Genomic DNA, 20,970 nt, shown 5'->3' on the forward strand with positions numbered 1-20,970 from the left:
CCTAGCTGATTCAAGATACACTCAAGTTGGCAACCAATATCAACCATCGTAGCCACCCTCAAGGTGACTGGCACCATCCTACAGGCTGGAGTGCCAGCATGAGTGCTGCTTGCTCAGTTCTCTACTTTCCGTTTGGACATTGTGGCCCAGTCTCTCTCACCACCACACTTTCCTCACCACGATGGACTGCAGTCCTCCAACTGTGAGCCAAACTAGGCCCCTCCTTCCCTTAAGGTTTGGATATATGTTAGGGGGGTTACTTGTTTGTTGTTTGTCAGTTATTTGATTACAGAAGTGATAAAAGTAACTGATAGAGCATTGAAGTAGTCTGATTTCTGTGATAAAAACATTCTAACCAAAAGCAACTTGGAGGATTTTATTTCCACTTACAGATTCGAATCCACTGTGGAAGGATATCAGGGCAGAAACTCAAGCAGAATCTCAAAGCTGAAGCCATGGAAAGGTGGAAAGGATGCTATTTACTGGCTTGCTCACAGACTCATGCTCACAATCCAAGACCATGTGCCTAAGGATGCTCCTGTCCACAGTGGGAGAGACTATCCTTCCTCAGTTAACAATCAAGACAATCCCCCATAGAAATTTCACAAGGCCCCACTGCTAGTTCAAAAGCTATAGACAGTTAATGGCTAGTAAGACAGGGAGACTGTGGTCTCCAGGAATGAACCTGCTAATAGTTTACTCAGAGACAATTGGTTAACCCTAAACACAGGACCACAGGAGCAACACTAAACATACTCAGGAGGGTGTGTGTGTGTGTGTGTGTGTGTGTGTGTGTGTGTGTATGTGTCTGTCTGTCTCTCTTTCTCTTTTTTCTCTCCCTCTCCCTCTCCCTCTCCCTCTCCCTCTCCCTCTCCCTCTCCCTCTCCCTCTCCCTCTCCCTCTCCCTCTCCCTCTCCCTCTCTCTCTCTCTCTCTCTCTCTCTCTCTCTCTCTCTCTCTCTCTCTCTGTGTAACAATAGTTTTAAAAGAGGTTATGAATCTAAGAGGTAGTACGGGAGCATAAAAGGAGTCGTGGGTAAGGGTAGAAGTGATGTAAACACAGTACTCCATGTATGAAGTTCTCAAAAACATATATAAAAATAAGTTTATAAATGTCAAGTTTTCAGAATAATGCCCTCAGAATGACTTTTAAAAAGACCATCCCTATAACAGGAACACTTATTCACTGTTGATGGGGTTACAAATTAATACATCCATTATGAAAATCAGTTTAGAGATTTTTTAAAACCTTAACAATAGAACTAGCATATGAGCCTCCAGTTACCCAGAGAACTCAGTATCCTTCTGTAGAGATAACTGCATCTCATGTCTACTCCTCCTTTGTTCTCTGTAGCAAAGAATAATCAACCTAACTGCCCATCATAAATGAAAAGACAATGAAAAGGTGCTATAAAAATAAAGTGGAGTCCTATTCATCAGCTCCACCAGCTGCCAACTCACACAGATGCAGGCACCACAGCCAAACAGTGGATGGAGCTTGGGGACTCTCATGGAAGAATAGGAAGAAGGATTGTGGGTCCAGAAAGGGGTAGGAACTCCAGAGGAAGACCAACAGTCAACTAACCTGGACCCTTGGGGCTCTCAGAGTCTGAATCACCAAACAAAAAACATACTCAGGCTGGACCCAGGCCTCCCTGTACATATGTAGCAGATGTGCACCTTGGTGAATAAGTGAAAAAATAAATATTTTTTTTAAAAAAATTGCACAACAAATGCACAAAATAAAGAGAGAATATTAAAAGCAGTAAGGGAAAAATGTCAAGTAACATATAAAGGCAGGCCTATCAGAATTACACCAGACTTTTCACCAGAGACTATGAAAGCCAGAAGATCCTGGATAGATGTTATACAGACACTAAGAGAACACAAATGCCAGCCCAGGTTACTATACCCAGCCAAACTCTCAATTACCATAGATGGAGAAAACAAAGTATTCCATGACAAAACTAAATTCACATATTATCTTTCCACGAATCCAGCCCTTCAAAGGATAATAACAGAAAAAAACAAATACAAGAACAGAAACCACACCCTAGAAAAAGCAAGAAAGTAATCCTTCAACAAACCTAAAAGAAGACAGCCACAAGAACAGAATGCCAACTCTAACAACAAAAATAATGCAACAATTACTTTTCCTTAATATCTCTTAATATCAATGGACTCAATTCCCCAATAAAAAGACATAGACGAACAGACTGGCTACACAAACAGGACCCAACATTCTGCTGCTTACAGGAAACCCATCTCAGGGAAAAAGACAGACATTACCTCAGAATTAAAGGCTGGAAAACAATTTTCCAAGCAAATGGTCTGAAGAAACAAGCTGGAGTAGCCATTCTAATATCGAATAAAATCAACTTCCAACCCAAAGTTATCAAAAAAGACAAGGAGGAACACTTCATACTCATCAAAAGTAAAATCCTTCAAGAGGAACTTTCAATTATGAATATCAATGCTCCAAATGCAAGGGCAGCCACATTCATTAAAGAAACTTTAGTAAAGCTCAAAGCACACGTTGTCCCTCACACAATAATAGTAGGAGACTTCAACACACCACTTTCATCAATGGACAGATTGTGGAAAGAGAAACTAAAAGAGGGGCACAGTAAAACTAACAGAAGTTATGAAACAAATGGATTTAACAGATATCTACAGAACATTTTATCCTAAAACAAAAGGATATACCTTCTTCTCAGCACTTCATGGTACCTTCTCCAAAATTGACCACATAATTGGTTCCAAAATAGGCCTCAGCAGATACAAAAATATTGAAATTGTCCCCTGCATCCTATCAGATCACCATGGACTAAGGCTGATCTTCAATAACAACATAAATAATAGAAAGCCAACATTCACGTGGAAACTGAACAACACTCTTCTCAATGATACCTTGGTCAAGGAAGGAATAAAGAAAGAAATTAAAGACTTTTTAGAGTTTAATGAAAATGAAGACACAACATACCCAAACTTATGGGACACAATGAAAGCATATCTAAGAGGGAAACTCATAGCTCTAAGTGACTCAAAAAAAAAAAAACTAGAGAGAGCATACACTAGCAGTTTGACAACACACCTAAAAGTACTAGAACAAAAGGAAGCAAATTCACCCAAGAGGAGTAGAAGGCAGGAAATAATCAAACTCAGGGGCAATATCAACCAGGTGGAAACAAGAAGAACTATTCAAAGAGTCAACCAAATGAGGAGCTGGTTCTTTGAGAAAATCAACAAGATAGATAAACCCTTAGACAGACTCACTAGAGGGCACAGGGAAAGCATCCTAATTAACAAAATCAGAAATGAAAAGGAAGACATAACAACCGTTCCTGAAGAAATCCAAAACACCATCAGATCCTTCTACAAAAGGGTATACTCAACAAAACTGGAAAACCTGGATGAAATGGACAAATTTCTAGACAGATACCAGGTACCAAAGTTAAATCAGGATCAAGTTAATGATCTAAACAGTCCCATATCCCCTAAAGAAATAGAAGCAGTCATTAATAGTCTCCCAATCAAAAAAAGCCCAGGACCAGATGGGTTTAGTGCAGAGTTCTATCAGACCTTCAAAGTAGATCTAATTCCAGTTGTGCACAAACTATTCCACAAAATAGAAATGGAAGGTACTCTACCCAACTCATTCTATGAAGCCACAATTACTCTGATACCTAAACCACAGAAAGATCCAACAAAGATAGAGAATTTCAGACCAATTTCCCTTATGAATATCGATGCAAAAATCCTCAATAAAATTCTCGCAAACCGAATCCAAGAACACATCAAAACAATCATCCATCCTGACCAAGTAGGTTTCATTCCAGGGATGCAGGGATGGTTTAATATACGGAAATCCATCAACGTAATCCACGATATAAACAAACTCAAAGACAAAAACCACATAATCATCTCAATAGATGCAGAGAAAGCATTTGACAATTTCCAACACCCATTCATGGTCTTGGAAAGATCAGGAATTCAAGGCCCATACCTAAACAAGATAAAAGCAATCTACAGCAAACCAGCAGACAACACCAAAGTAAATGGGGAGAAGCTGGAAGCATTCCCACTAAAATCAGGGACTAGACAAGGCTGCCCACTTTCTCCATACCTATTCAACATTGTACTTGAAGTCCTAGCCAGAGCAATTCGACAAGAAAAGGAGATCAAAGGGATACAAATTGGGAAGGAAGATGTCAAATATCACTTTTTGCAGATGATATGATAGTATATATAAGTGACCCTAAAAATTCCACCAGAGAACTCCTAAACCTGATAAACAACTTCAGTGAAGTAGCTGGATATAAAATTAACTCAAACAAGTCAATGGCCTTTCTCTACACAAAGGATAAACAGGTTGAGAAAGAAATTAGGGAAACAACACCCTTCTCAATAGTCACAAATAATATAAAATACCTTGGCGTGACTCTAACTAAGGAAGTGACATATCTGTATGATAAGAACTTCAAGTCTCTGAAGAAAGAAATTAAAGAAGATCTCAGAAGATGGAAAGATCTCCAATGCTCATGGATTGGCAGGATCAATATAGTAAAAATACCTATCTTACCAAATGCAACCTACAGATTCACTGCAATCCCCATCAAAATTCCAACTCAATTCTTCAACGAATTAGAAATGGCAACCTGCAAATTCATCTGGAATAACAAAAAACCTAGGATAGCAAAAACTCTTCTCAAGGATAAAAGAACCTCTGGTGGAATCACCATGCCTGATCTAAAGCTGTACTACAGAGCAATTGTGATAAAAACTGCTTGGTACTGGTATAGTGACAGACAAGTAGACCAATGGAATAGAATTGAAGACCCAGAGATGAACCCACACACCTATGATCACTTGATCTTTAACAAGGGAGCTAAAACCATCCAGTGGAAAAAAGACAGCATTTTCAACAAAAGGTGCTGGCACAACTGGCGGTTAACATGTAGAAGAATGCGAATTGATCCATTCCTATCTCCTTGTACTAAGGTCAAATCTAAGTGGATCAAGGAACTCCACAAAAAACCAGAGACAGTGAAACTTATAGAGGAGAAAGTGGGGAAAAGTCTTGAATATATGGGTACAGGGGAAAAAATCCTGAATATAACAGCAATGGCTTGTGCTGTAAGATCGAGAATCGACAAATGGGACCTCATAAAATTGCAACGCTTCTGTAAGGCAAAAGACACCGTCAGTAAGACAAAAAGACCACCAACAGATTGGGAAAGTATATTTACCTATCCTAAATCAGACAGGGGACTAATATCCAATATATGTAAAGAACTCAAGAAGGTGGACTCGAGAAAATCAAATAGCCCCATTAAAAAATGGGGCTCAGAGCTAAACAAAGAATTCTCACCTGAGGAATACCGAATGGCTGAGAAGCACCTGAAAAAATGTTCAGCATCCTTAATCATCAGGTGTTGTGTCCGGCCAGCAGATCACAACATGGGTTCTAGCCCGGAAAGGCATTTTGGAACCCTGGAAGAGAAGAGGGGCTAGGTGGCGAGATAAAGAAATGCAGCTAAGACAGGCATTCTGATCAAAGCTCAATTTTACTGTTCCACACGCAATTATAAAGCAGGGGAAGGGGGCCCGATTCCCGCCAATTAATCTTGGGGTCCAATAGCAGGGTGACCACGTGCACGGCTCCGAACAGCAAAGAGGCAGGTTCCAGCAGTGGGCATGGCAGAAGAATGAGCAGGAAGCTCCACCCCTGAGCAAGCAGGTTTCAGGCTGGGGGAGGGGAGACTACAATCAGGGAAATGCAAATCAAAGCAACCCTGAGATTCCACCTCACACCAGTCAGAATGGCTAAGATCAAAAATTCAGGTGACAGCAGATGCTGGCAAGGATGTGGAAAAAGAGGAACACTCCTCCATTGTTGGTGGGATTGCAAGCTTGTACAACCACTCTGGAAATCAGTCTGGCGGTTCCTCAGAAAATTGGACATAGTATTACCAGAGGATCCCGCAATACCTCTCCTGGGCATATATCCAGAAGATGTTCCAACCAGTAAGAAGGACACATGCTCCACTATGTTCATAGAAGCCTTATTTATAATATCCAGAAGCTGGAAACAACCCAGATGCCCCTCAACAGAGGAATGGATACAGAAAATGTGGTACATTTACACAATGGAGTACTACTCAGCTATTAAAAAGAATGAATTTATGAAATTCCTAGGCTAATGGATTGAACTGGAGGGCACCATCCTGAGTGAGGTAACACAATCACAAAAGTACTCACATGATATGTACTCACTGATAAGTGGATATTAGCCCAGAAACTTAGAATATGCAAGATATAAGATACAATTTGTGAAACACATGAAACTCAAGAAGAATGAAGACCAAAGTGTGGACACTTTGCCCCTTCTTAGAATTGGGAACAAAACACCCATGGAAGGAGTTACAGAGACAAAGTTTGGGGCTGAGATGAAAGGATGGACCTTCTAGAGACTGCCATATCTGGGGATCCATTCCATAATCAGCTGCCAAACACTGATCCCATTGCATACACTAGCAAAATTTTGCTGAAAGGACCCTGATATAGCTGTCTCTTGTGAAACTATGCCGGGGCCTGGAAAACACAGAAGTGGATGCTCACAGACAGCTATTGGATGGAACACAGGGCCCCCAATGGAGGAGCTAGAGAAAGTACCCAAGGAGCTAAAGGGGTCTGCATCCCTATAGGTGGAACAACAATATGAACTAACCAGTACCCCGGAGCTCTTGACTCTAGCTGCATATGTATCAAAAGATGGCCTAGTCGGCTATCACTGGAAAAAGAGGCCCATTGTTCGTGCAAACTTTACATGCCTCAGTACAAGGGAACTCCAGGGCCACAAAGTGGGAGAGTGTGGGTAGGGGAGTCGGGGGGAGGTTCTGGGGGACTTTTGGGATAGCACTGGAAATGTAAATGAAGAAAATACCTAATAAAAAACTATATGAAAAAAATGCAGGAAAATTGATATACTTAGAATGTATAATATTAAGTAAGATCACACAGTCTCAGGGGGGAAAGCTCCATATGTATACCCTAGCCAATAATATATGTGTATATGTAAGCAAATGTATGTGGGTACATACAACATGTAGGAAAGAGAATGTGAAAGGCTAAATGTTAGGGAGTGAGGAAGGGCTGAGTGATATCCATCACTGCAAAGAGAGGCCCATTGGACTTGCAAACTTTATATGCCCCAGTACAGGAGAATGCCAGGGCCAAAAAGGGGAAGTAGGTGGGTAGGGGATTGGGGGGGTGGGTATGGGGGACCTTTGGGATAGCATTGAAAATGTAAATGAGGAAAATACCTAATTAAAAAAAAAGAAAATCAAGAAGAAGGAAGACAAATGTGTGGATACTTCATTCTTCATTCCTCCTTAGAATAGGAAATACCCATGGAAGGAGCTACAGAGACAAAGTTTGGAGCTAAGACGAAAAGATGGACCATCTAGAGACTATCCTACCTGGAGATCCATCCCATAGTCAGCCACCAAACCCAGACACTATTGCATATGCCAGCAAGATTTTGCTGAAAGAACCCTGATATAGCTGTCTCTTGTGAGGCTATGCCAGTGCCTGGCAAATACAGAAGTAGATGCTCACAGTCATCTGTTGGATGGAACACAGGCCCCAATGGAGGAATTAGAGAAAGTACCCACGGAGCTGAAGGGGTCTGCAACCCTATAGGTGGAACAACAATATGAACTAACCAGTACCCCCCCGAGCTTGTGTCTCTAGCTGCATATAGCAGAAGATGGCCTAGTTGGCCATCATTGGGAAGAGAGGCCCCTTGGTCTTGCAAACTTTATATGCCCCAGTAAAGGGAAATGCCAGGGTCAAGAAGTTGGAGTGAGTGGGTAGGGGAGCAGGGCTGGTGGGAGGGTATAGGGGACTTTTGGGATAGCATTTGAAATGTAAATGAAGAAAATATCTAATAAAAATTTAAAAAATAGTTACAAAAATAAAAAAAATTGCAGGAAAATGGATGTACTTAGAATGTATAATATTAAGTAAGATCACACAGTCTCAGGGGGGAAAGCTCCATATGTATACCCTAGCCAATAATATATGTGTATATGTAAGCAAATGTATGTGGGTACATACAACATGTAGGAAAGAGAATGTGAAAGGCTAAATGTTAGGGGATGAGGAAGGGCTGAGTGCAGGCACTGAGTGTGAGTTTTGAAAGAAGATGTAGAGTTAATTATTTTTCTAGTTGTAACTGTCATGAAGTTTTAGTTTTGGGCAGTAAATAAATGCACAAAATGAATACAATAGTGAACATATAGAATCCATGCTGTGCTTCTGCTTTCAGTAGTCTGAATATTCAGGTCTGTGGGTTGATTGGTTTCTGATATAAGAAGAAATCCAGTCCTGGATGAATGGCAATGAATAGCTTGGTTCCTGCTGATAGTTTTGGCTTGTAAATTCTTCAGGAATGGAACTATATTCCTGATTTTTCCTTTATGGCTCAGGAGATAAAAAAAAAAAAAAAAAAAGAGCTGGGTGTGGTGGTGCAAGCCTTTAATCCCAGCACTAAGGAGGCAGAGGCAGGTGAATTTCTGAGTTTGAGGCCAGCCTGGTCTACAAAGTGAATTCCAGAACAGTCAGGGCTATACAGAGAAACCCTGTCTCAAAAGAACCAAAGAAAGAAAGAAAGAGAGAGAGAGGGAGGGAGGGAGGGAGGGAGGGAGGGAGGAAGGAAGGAAGGAAGGAAGGAAGGAAGGAAGGAAGGAAGGAAGGAAGGAAGGAAGGAAGGAAGGAAGAAAACACAAGAAAAGCAATCCCAACCCCCTCCCCAGACGACCATCTACAGTTATTTGTCAATGGTCCTCAGTGGAAGATTTTGGACTAGGCATCTGTGAGGACACCGCCTACTGACTTTCCCTTTAGTAAAGAAAGGATTCCACTCTCCAGCCAGCTTCACACTTCGGTCCAGACTTCTTGCCTTTTGGATTAAATAAGTGCTTCGTGTTGTCATTAGTTTTTCAGTGAAATGAAGTAGTATACTATGGTTATGAATGCTTTCTTAAACAATATGCTTTCCCTTAGAACAAATATTTATGCAATGAAAAATGCATTTTGCTTCTTCTGTTCAGTCCTCTGTATACCCCGAGAGAGCGCTTGCCAAATGGAGAGACGTGGCGGTTAGTGATGAGCACAGCTCTCTCTTACTTCAGCCTTCCCTCTGGTCGTCTGCTCCATCCTCATCCCTAACCCTTAAAACTTTCATTTTTTTACTTATGCATTCGAACTATTACTAAAAATAATAATTATATTTGTTATTATTTTATTTGCTATTGTTCTATTTTATTATATAAATATATAACTCATGGTAAAATATTATATAATAATTCTTACTGTGTGTCACAGCATGCATGTGTAGGTCAGAGAACATTACAGAGTCTGTTCTCCATTTCCACCTTTATGTGGGTTCCAGAAATTGAATTCAGGTCATTAAATGTGTGGCGAGCACTTTTACCCCGGACAATCATAAAGGCCCCAAAGTTAAATTGCTTTTGAGCTCCACTTGTGGAATAAGAATGAAGCTACGGCTGGAATGGCCTTGTCTGTTCCATGACTTTCACAGAAAACACTGTTGGCTAGTATTAATCTTGTCACCAGCTATAATCCCTTAAGCTTTTACATGTAAACTACTTATAAGTAAAGAGTTTTTCCATCATGTATTTCTGTAGAAGAAATATAGGATGAATTCAGATCCTGCTAGGCATTAAAAACTGGATATTGCTTCAGTTTCCAAATGATGTGTCAACCACCTTGCTGTTCTCAGCCCACTGGTTCACTAGGGTCTCACTTCAGGTTAGAATCAATTTGGCATGGGCTATATATCAGGAGTAGAGGCAGTCACAGCATCCCTCCCAACATCCTGTTGGCTTCAGAGAACATTAGTACAACTAATCACCCCTGGTTCGTGATTTCTTTAGAGATATCAGTTCCCAGTCTCTACCCTTTCTCCACAACACTGCTACTTCTCTGCACTAGTATAAACTACTGCTGCAGGTCTGAAGTATGGAGGGAGGCAGCCTGTAGCTCAGGACATAATCAAAACTAAACACAACCTCTCAAGGACTGATTGCTGTTTACTGTCCTGAGGAGTCCCTTCTGGAACCCGCTGCTTGCCCAGAGCCCAGGCTACCATCAAGATCTAGGGCTTCTCTCTGTTCTCCTCTCTGCAAGCTCATAGGACCAATCTTTTTCCTTCTTTATTTATCATTGTTGAACCAGGTGCATCTTGGTGTGGCTTGACTTTTCCTAAAGAAAGTAGGAAGTGATTTAGCCAGCCAGGCGGGGGGTGGGGGTTGGGGGAATCCTAGTTTAGAACCAGCTGGATAATTCAGTGGACAAAGTAGCTTGCCACTAAGCCTGACAACCCTGGGACCCACATGGTAGGAGAGAGAATCAACCCCTGCAAGTTATCCTCTGGCCTCTGCTGGGGCACCCCAGCACACACACACACGGTGTGACTCTAAAAACACACATCCCAAAGGACAAAGGAAAAAAAATGAAATAATGGGGGAAAGGAAGGAAGGAAGGAAGGAAGGAAGGAAGGAAGGAAGGAAGGGCAATAATAATAATTTAAAAAAGAAAGAAACTGTTAGGAAGTTTAGAACAAGATCTCAAAAGAAGCAGTTTTGACTTTTGTTCTAGGGCAGAAGCTTCCAGAAAAGCCCCTGTTTTGGTGCCTGCAGGGAACTCCAGTCCTGGTATATATACCTCCTTATATTTCTTCACCTAAACAAGTACACACTGAAACTATATGAGAAAATGGCTGAAATCAGAGACACCTGGCCTCTCTGGGATAACTCACCTGGACTGACTTGAGCATGCTGTGCCTCTGCTCAGGAAACCCTTGATGCTATATGTTCTCCATCCTGCCTTACTATATAGGAGTTCTGCCTTGTCTTCCAACTATAATTCTTCCAGAGTTGCCTTCCCAATCTGTTTTCCTCTCAGTGAGAACTCTGTGGGACTGTGAGCTTCTAGCACCTTAACTCCTGACTTACATCCTACTTTGGCCTAGGAAGCCTTGGTGGTCCTCAAGGGCACAACTGTTTCACACCAGGGTAATGGTGCACAGGCTATTCCTTGAATAAAGCTGGCGAGATTCACAGAGAGACCTTGTCTCAATAGGGTAGAACGTGATAGAGAAAGCTTCTGACGTCTAACATTGAACTTGGGTCTCTCCATGCATGGCCACACCTGCCTGTGCACCTAACACACACAAGCACATGCAAAAACACATATACACAAAGAATTCAAGTCAGGAAGAGTGACAGAAAAGAAACAGTAGATTCGGGGTGGGCGATGTGAGGTGAGTAGGGAACTCCTCAAGAAAACAAGTTCAATAGCATCTTTTTATAAAGGTGAAAATAGGGTTGCAATATTTGTCTGCATACATGCTCCCAACACCACCAGTTCTTCCTCTCCACCATAATAAAAGGAAAGAATGCAGTACTTAAAATGCCAACATGGAGTAGGGAGTTAAGAAAAACCGCATTTACCAGCCGTTGACAAAACCAGCTCTTTGTTCGTAAGAGCAGCAGGTTATTTATAGAGTCGCCAGTGAGGGCTCTCTGGTGACGATCATTTTTCTCAGTGGTCTATGAGATGAGAACAGGGTAGAAAAGAGAGGGAAGAGTAGAGGGAGTTTCGAGGAACAAGTACACAGGCCAAAAAAATCACCCCAAGAACAGAAAAATAAGCCCAGTTGTGAACCAAGGGTGACGAGTTTGATATATACTGATGGGAATTCTCATTTTCACTCCCATAAATGCGATCTTCTACTTAAGAGGCATCCATCTACAGTGGGGTTACAGAGGCAGTGTCAAAGGGGCAGGAGCTGGCAAGGTGGGCACCGGGACCAGTCCAGCAACAATAGGAAAACAGCAGGCTAAGCAGAACCCTAGAAACAAAGCAAATTCAGTAATGGGGTTTGTAAAACAAGAAAAACCAAAGGATTTTCCAAATTCCATAAGCTGAAAATCAATGTGTGAAAAGCCAGTGTAAAGCAGGTGTATAGCTCATATCTGTAATCCCAGCACTCAGGTAGGTGAGGCAGGATCAGCAGGAGTTTGAGTCCAGTCTGGGCTACAAAGTGAGTTCCAAAACCATGCCTAGATGATAGAGTGAGACCTTGTTCCAACAAACGAAGGAATAAGAAAGCCAAATTTGATTATCAAGTTTATTGTTAATAAGAAAATTTCAATATAAGGGACAGATTCTGTCTGGAAATGGAAGGATTCTGGGACACGAACAAACCATTACATTACTAAATTGGAAGCATTTTTCCAAAATTTTGATGATCAGAATTCAAGTTATTCAGAAACTGATCAACAGGGTATTTCTTCTAAACCCTACAAGTAGAAATACCATTTGGAGTCACTAGATCAATCTTGTAGCAAAACTAGTGTCAAAAATATATTCACACAATTAGAGTTCGAAGTAAGGTTTGGTGTGCAGGCAGCTGATGGAAGCTGATGAAAAGTGCCATCTTTTCAAGTTTGTGTAAACGGATGACCACAACACAGAGGACAAAAGCCGCTCTGACCTCCTCAATTATGCTAAGCCACGAGAGTGCTCCAAAATGATTTGAATTTGAATGCTGGTGGGCACAGCAAGTCGCTCTGAAGTTCCCACACTATTCACCCGGGTTTTTTTTTTTTTTTTTTTTTGGTTTGGTTCAGTTTATTTCTATTTAGCACCTCTACCCTCCGCTTATAAATCATCTCTAATGTTTCATCGTTTGCCATGCATATTGTTTCCTGGTTTTGTAGCATCCGCTTAAGTTTCACTGTTCTTCTTATATTAATATTTTTTACTATCAAAGCAATTTTAGGTTTTAAATCTAAACTTCTTTTTTTCATTTTAAAAAAAACAAATGTCCAATGCACTTTGATTTCTTCTAGCAACTATTGGACCTGAATTCCTTAAGTAAACAAATTATTGTCAAAGAATTGAAGTCAAGGTAATTCTGCAGGGCCTTCATAGTTTAACCACAAAGAAATTAACCCATTTTTGCTAACATTTGAAATATATATATATATATATATATATATATATATATATATATATATATATATATATACACATAATTTTCTTAGGTTTAAATTCCTTGGGGCATCATTCAAGCTTCACATGAGATTCAGAGTGTAATAATTAGCAGTGGGCTGCTACATTCGCCAATATATTTGTACAAACATATGTTGGCGCTCAGTTCCATATCAGCTGCACATCAAAGGAGGACGCTGAGAAGGAAGTATTCCACCCCAGGGCTGGATTAGTGTCTCTGCCTCAAACAGGCCTCATTGAAGGGTATAGTTTGGGGAAAATTAAAGAACTTGTCTGACCTGGGTATTGGAGGGAATCCATTAACAAAAAGCCATGCTGAATATCTCTGCTGGTCTTTTTCCTGCCTTGCCACTGTGGTCCTGCAGCAAGCTGAACGCTCTTTCATCTCCAGATTGTGGGTCTGCCAAACAGGGACCATGCAGTTCCTTCCCCCACCACCTTACAGGAGGCTGGCTGTGCCCAGAATCTGCACGTGGTAGTTTCTTCCTACCGACATATGATTTCTAATGTTCACAAACCATGTTGCCCAGATCTGCATCACCTCTCCTCTGAGTAGAGGATGAAGCCCAAAGTCCCCACTATAGCCTGGCCAAGGACCAATGATTAAAGCGACCAGTCGGGAATCTCACCTCCGTGGAAAGCTAGCTGTTTTGTTACTGTGAATAGCAACAGCGCTGCCAAAACGAGGCTGGCTATTTTACCTGAAAAGCACACAATTTTAATAGCACAGCTAACATACACACGCACACTCTTGCCCCTGCATCATCATACTCAGCCCCCACAACCTTTTAAGATAAATACAATTATTTCTATTTCCCATGTAAGGCAGGAGGATCTGACTTACGGAAGGACAAACCAGACAATTAATTACTCTGCTCACTCAAGGACTGAGGCAGAGTTATCACGCACTTATCAAGACATTGCTTTCAGAGGTTTGAGATGGCCCACTGTTTTCAAAACCTTTGTAACAGCCATTATTAGCACCAAATTACCCAGATTCACAGTTACATAAATTATAGTGAGAACAAAGATAGGAAATCTCAAAGCTATTTGCATAGTAGGCAGATGGGTAAAAAAGACTACTTAGAGTCCCTTTGAAGTCACATAGCCAACAGGGGTAATGATCCTTTTTGAGATAGGATCTTGCATGGGACATGCTGGCCTCAAACTTCCAATCCTCCTGCCTCTACCTTCTGGGTGCAGGAAATACTGGCACATGCTAGCACACTGGGTAGGAGTGAATATTTTAAGAGCTATTTCCATTCTCTCTTGCTACAGAACAGACTCCTTCAAAATGTCATGAAATAAGTTGCCATTTCATTCTATCTCCTTGTTTTTGAGTGAGGAGTTTCTGCAGAGCCGGGCTGCACCATTGCTGTGCTCTCTAACACTACAGAAAAACAGCACGTGTCTCTCCACAGCTCTCCTCGGGCACTTAGGTGGGCATGAAACCCACGTCTTCTAGGATATTCCAAGCGACAGAAAGGTCTAAGGGGGCATAGGACACAAACCAGAACAACATCATTTCTGCCATAGTGAAGCCACAAGCCTGCCCAGATCAAGTGGGAGGATGCACTTCTTGACGATAGAGGTCAAATAATGTTCACCACATGTTATCTATCACCAGCCAAATTATTAAATTTATGTCATATTTAACCTAATTGTGCATTAGAAGAAGCATGAGGAAGATAAAGAGAATACAAAAGTATGTTTCTCCAAAAACTAGTCCGACCAAACATCTTTGGAGAAATACCAGATTCTAATACTGGGGCAGTAGGGTCACATGACTGGAAGTACTCAGACTGAGCCTGGAGCTTCTTAAAGGGACGAAAAGTAAGAAAATACTCAAGGCGGTGATAGGAGCATTTCAAAAGGGCATAGGAAGTAACAATGGTCAAAGCCAATGCCAAAACTAAAAGAAATAATAATAATAACAATAATAATAAATATAACAAATAAAACTTTATTACACCCTAAGGTCAAAAGCAGATCCAAGAAATCCACAGTTACAGAAGTAAAGAAGCTTCCCGTGCAGAACGCTAAACAACTGTTGGTGTCTGGAGATGGACATAGATAATCCTCCAGTTCTGAAAGAGAGATATTTACCATGACTTCCATACAGTGAATACAGTTTGAAATGGAAGGAAATGAGTAACTTTATAGTTTAGAAAGCACAGCTCGATCCAATGGCTGAGGTCCATAGCCTTGGCAGTGACGTCAATCACACACATCTGGTGTGCTGTGCTGATGATGAGGCAGCTATCATTTGCAAGACCCATGATCCTAGTGCAAGCACGAAAAGAAAAAAAAAAAAAAACGTAGATTCTTAGCCTACGTGTGTTGCTTCAACAGAACTTAACAAAGGGGTGTGTAAAGAAAGAAACTGTATTCTTTTCTATTTCTGGAGGTCTAAGAGCAAAGTTCTTGCAGAATCAGTGCCTGATGGAGCCTGGCTCTGTGTTTCAAAGGCAGTGCCTCCTTCTGATTGTGACTTCATAGGGCAGGAGAAGCCAAACAGCACTTTTAGGTAACCTTTTGCCAACCCTTGAGGGTTCTGCCCCAAGGATATAGCCTTTTGCCCATATGTGGAACATTATACTCTATTTTAAGATTTTTGAAAAAAAAAACATTCAAAGTGAGGTGTGCATAAACTAGAGGAATATTATTAAAGGTAAATTTTATATCAATTCCATTTTGTTAATTATAACAAATATACCACATTATCAGTTGGTGTGATGTTAGGGCAAAGATGATGAGGTGAGGGTTACCTAGGCACTCTTTATACTACCTTTATAGCATTTTTATAGACTAAAGCTATATTAATATTAAAGTCACATTTAGTGACAACCCGGCTGGTAGACTCAACAGAAATTTGACAACAGTTGAAAGAGCTTCTCCAGTTCTTCCAAAGATACTGGGAGTCAGTCGGAAAAACCTACCCTGAGCCCACTCAGAGCTACTGCTCAATGCAATGGTTGAATGAGATAAAAATCACATCAACAGAGACACAGCTCTGTCTGCATGAGCCAGCTTCTTTGCATATCTCATATACTCGGTATATTTATGCATTTCTGCCACGCAGCCTAAAGAAAGACAGAAGCAGAGATGGACTGTTGCTAACCAAAGAATGTTCAGGAATCAAAAAGAAATTCATCCACATCCAAGATGTCAAAAGGTCAGAAAGTTTTATAGGCTCTGGGAGAATCTGTATCAACATGTGCCTTGGCATCTTGAGAAGAATGGTCCCTTTATAAGCATAATGACTCATTTTGAAAAGACCTTTAACAATGCCACCGATCCTTTTAAATAGGTCCGACGCAGGCATCTGCTCCATTCCAGGAGACAATGTCCTGACCCTAGGATAGTCCTCCTATCTGGGATATTTCAGCATGCTATTACAAGGACATTCTTGTTCCTCGTTCCTGTGGTTGTGAGGGAGACTCTCCAGACAATCCAGGCATGCTTAATCCTCGGGATATCTTGATGAGTAGCTTCGGGCATCAATGCTGATGAACCTATTCCAATCTCAGGACAAGGTTAACTGACTCTGTTGCTGAAATTACTGTTGACCACCACTGAGAGGTGCTGCCCTACCCCAGAGCTCCTCAACTCCAGAACATTCTGCATCTACATTTGTTTCTCAACTTACTCTTCATTAACCACCGCCTGGGGGTACCCTACCCACCTGTACATCCTACTGATGTGATGGTTATGTTAACCCCTTAAGAACACTGCTGCCAGGAATACTCCTCTTCTGTGGGATGAAACTAAGGTTTACCCACTGGTCCACTAGCAATGAGGCCCACTCAGTCACTGGACATGGAGGCTAGACTCTATCATCAACATTATCCTGTGACATCATCTAAGCTGTACAACTCATCTTTGAACCACTATACTTTCTCTTGGCTGGAGATGACAAATTCCCTTGGATACAATAAACAGGAAACATAGTTAGGGTCAAGTATGTGAAATTAAGTTAAAATTAAGCTCATTATAGAGCATATTTTCATGACACATATCAATGAAATAATACCGTGGCATATTTCAATGGTTTCTTGGTAAGATTCTATAAGTGCTGTGAAGTAGCATAATTGGGATGGTTGATCTTTTTAATTGTTGTTTTTCTTTACAATCTCACATGTGCATACCTTGCGTTATGTCCACTCTCACCTCCACATCGTTATCTTCCCTCCTCACTCCCCACAAACTTCTTTCCAGTTCATAACTGTTCCTTTAGTTTTCTGACCTACAAAGATTAACCAGGGCCCCATCTAGAGGACTGTGGGTTGAGAGCTATTTGTTGGAGCCTTATGGGCTCAGCAGAGGATACACAACTAAAAAGTCAGTGTGTACCCCTTTCCAGAATCTAGCACTAGTCAATAGTACAGAGGTAAAAATTGGGACCCTGTAGCCTCCTCCACCTTCCATTAGTAGTTGTTGATAAAAAACGGGTCTTATCTAGCTCTGTGAATGTTAATGAAAGTAAACAGTTTCAATAGTTGTATCAAGTCTAGAAAATAGTGTTTAGTAACCCTCAAGGTTGTACTGTAGTAATTTCTTTAGGCTGAGCCTATATTCATTGCTTATTTTCTGCATCTGAGGCAAGTGGAAGTCTCTGCATTCACAACTGTTCATTATAGAGAGCCTTCTATGACTAAGGCTGGGAGCTCCTTCTGTCTTGAGTATAAGCACGGGTATTTAGAAAGCAAATTTCTGCTCTCTAGTTAATCATGTGATAGGTAATCTTGTGAAGTTGGTGATATTTAATATTTCCATGGGAACAAATTTCTGAGCATGCCCACAAGGGACTATCTATATTGAGTTAACTGAGGTGAGAAAGATCCACTCTAAATGGAGACCAAGCTGTTCCTTGCTTAAGTTGCTTCAATCAGATATTTTGTTGCAGCAATAAGAATAGAAACTAGCTGGGCACCATCACTCTCAGAACTCAGGAAGCAGAGGCAGGAAGGTCTCTAGCCAGCCTGATCTACAAAGTGATTTCCAAGACAGCCAGAGCTACACAGCTAATCCTGCCTCTAAAATACTAAATAAATAAATAAGATAGATAAATAAAATGAATAAATAGATAAATGTTTTTATTTAAGTATAAAGATTAATCTTGGTTGTCATCTTGACATACCTGGGAAGGGGAACCTCAAGTGAAAAATTGAGGCATGTCTATGAAGCATTTAACTTGACTATTAACTGATGTAGGAGGGCCCAGTCCACTATTGGCAGTACTATCCCTGGGAGATGAGTCTGGGCCGTATAGAAAAGGTAGCTGACCTGCATACAAACCAGTAAGCAGCATTCTTCCATAGTTTCTGCTTCAAATTCTTGACCTACTAGGGTTCTCGCCTTGCTTAAATTATTTTTGTTTTCAAATATAGTTTTAGGAAGGAGAGGGTATTTGTCTTGCATACCCCAATCATAGTCCTTCATGAAGAGAAGTCAGGTCTGCTTGAACTCTTGCTTTGATTTTTCTTAACAATGGACTATATATAAGCAGTAATACAAAATCACCTCTTTCCTGTCCAGTTTAGCATTTGGTCATGTTGCCTATTGTGGCAACAGAAAGCAAAGTAGGAAAAGTATTGACAAACAATACAAATACAAATCAAAGAATACAAAACAATACAATCAAAGAATGTTAGGTTGGCTGAAAGATAAGTACCTGAGACCAGACATCTAAATATACTTTCCGCTGTGTTTTCAAAACTTAGACTCTCATTAGTAGAGGGAAACCCAAATAATTCTGACTCATTAGAAATGGCCAAGCAGTCAGTGAAGGTGATAAATCCACCATTTCAGGAAAGAAAGACAACCATAAATTTCAAACCTGGTTTTACCACTGAAATTCAACTGCCATGCTTTGGGTTGCATCAACAGTTTTACGGTTGAGATCTAGAGACTTCAAAAAACTTCAGAGAGTAGTCCAGTAACCAAAGAAACTCTTATTACCAAATTGCACTTAATTGAGAGGCCCCAGGAAACACTCAGGAATATATTGTCCCAGAAGCCACTGGCTGAGGCAGACATGAAGTGCAATCTAAAGAATTGTCTCTCAAAGACATGATATAACAAGAACCAGAATGAAACTGGCCGTCACAGGTACACAGACAGGCAGAAAGAGTCTCTTCCATTTACCACTGCAATGGAATCTTAATTAGGCTTTATTAAAGAGCAGATCGGCGGTATATTATATAGAGATATATCTAATTGACATTTTTAAAGTATTTGTTTTGGAAAAACACAGAAAGGGACGTCTATCTACCCACTGAATCAGTAAAAGAAACTTTACTAACTCAAATGAATGCTTTTAGATGAAAACTTTCGCAGGGGTGATAATTAATTTTTAACTGATCTTTCAGAAATGTTTGTTGTATTCCGAGAAAATAATCCCTTTAGAAACCTTTCAGAGAATGCTTCCTGGAAAACCATTGTATTCTGGCTTGGTCACAGTAAGGACATCAGTTATTTGGAGCAAGTGGCTCTTGGGGTTAGAAATACCTGGCTTGTCCTCTGCTTCAGAGCATTCCCTTTAAATAGTTCACAACAGAAGGGTAGTCACAGACAGATAACGAAAATCGAATTCATAGTAATACTTCTGTCTTAAAATATTTATACCACCCAACTCTCTCTAAAAACAACTATCTAAATTTGCTCCTTTTAAAACTTTAGAGAGGGGATTGTTAACTTGCCCCTGACATGTTTCCACTGCATGGTACATACTGCTAATATGGATTGAACCTGGTAGGCAGGTGCTCAGCCACTGAGCTCTTCACCCAGCCCAGGATTAGAGGATTCTAAATAACATGCTAATCGTTAGCTTTCTATGATTATGAAGTCTATTTCTCAGTGCAAACGTCACCCCCTCTGTCACCTAGACATGTATTGATGCTTTGTGACGTTAGCTTTGTTTCTATTCCATAGTTGGAACCTAAAAGTAATAAGATGATAATTTCGTTTTCAAAAACTGATTAAGCATAAGAGGGCCAAGCCCTATGCCTAGATGCTGAGCTAGATTCGTGCGAGGGCAGACCACAAACATTCTCTAAATCCTGAGCTCCATACGGAGTCAAATGAGAGGCTTTATACCAGGGACTGGGGCATAATGTCACTGGGAATGCAGAAAGCAGGGGGGTGATAGAACAGGTCAGGGGGGCTACACATGCAAAAGGTTGGGATGGGACAAGAGAAAGGAGCCAGGAAGAAGCCTGCTAAATGCTTCTGTATAGCTTCAGGCTTCTCCTCAAATGCTCATTCAGCAATGCCAGGAAATAGGAACTTCTCTTCTGCCCTCTCTATTTCCATCTGTCATCATATAGTTTTTCCCTATATTGTCACCATGCAAGTCCTCACTCTCTCGTCACTTTGCCATGTAGCACCAGAGTCTCAGATCTGTCTATGAAATGACGGACAGAAACACAAGCCATACACACTGGGAAAGGGCTTCTCTCAGACCCAGACTCCATTCAACCATGACCCCAACCTTGTAAAAAGTGATTGTAGTGGACAGTAAATAAGCTGGAAGTCACATCAAAGATGCTTTTGTTTGTTTCTGTTACAAAGCAACTATTATACATTTTCAGCTAAAGAAAATCACATCTAAGCAGAGAGGTGATGTCACACACCTTTGATCCCAGCAGTTGGGTGACAGAAGCAATCAAACTTCTGAGTTCAAGACCATCTTGATCTACACAGTGAGTTCTAAGACAGTCAGGGCTACATAGAGAGACCCTGTCTCAAAAACAAAAAGGAAGGAAGGAAGGAAGGAAGGAAGGAAGGAAGGAAGGAAGGAAGGAAGGAAGGAAGGGAGGGAGGGAAGGAGGGAGGGAGGGAGGGAAGAAAGAAGGAAGGAAAG

Source organism: Mus musculus, chromosome 3 (genome assembly GCF_000001635.26).
Source record: "Mus musculus strain C57BL/6J chromosome 3, GRCm38.p6 C57BL/6J".
NCBI lineage: Eukaryota > Metazoa > Chordata > Mammalia > Rodentia > Muridae > Mus > Mus musculus.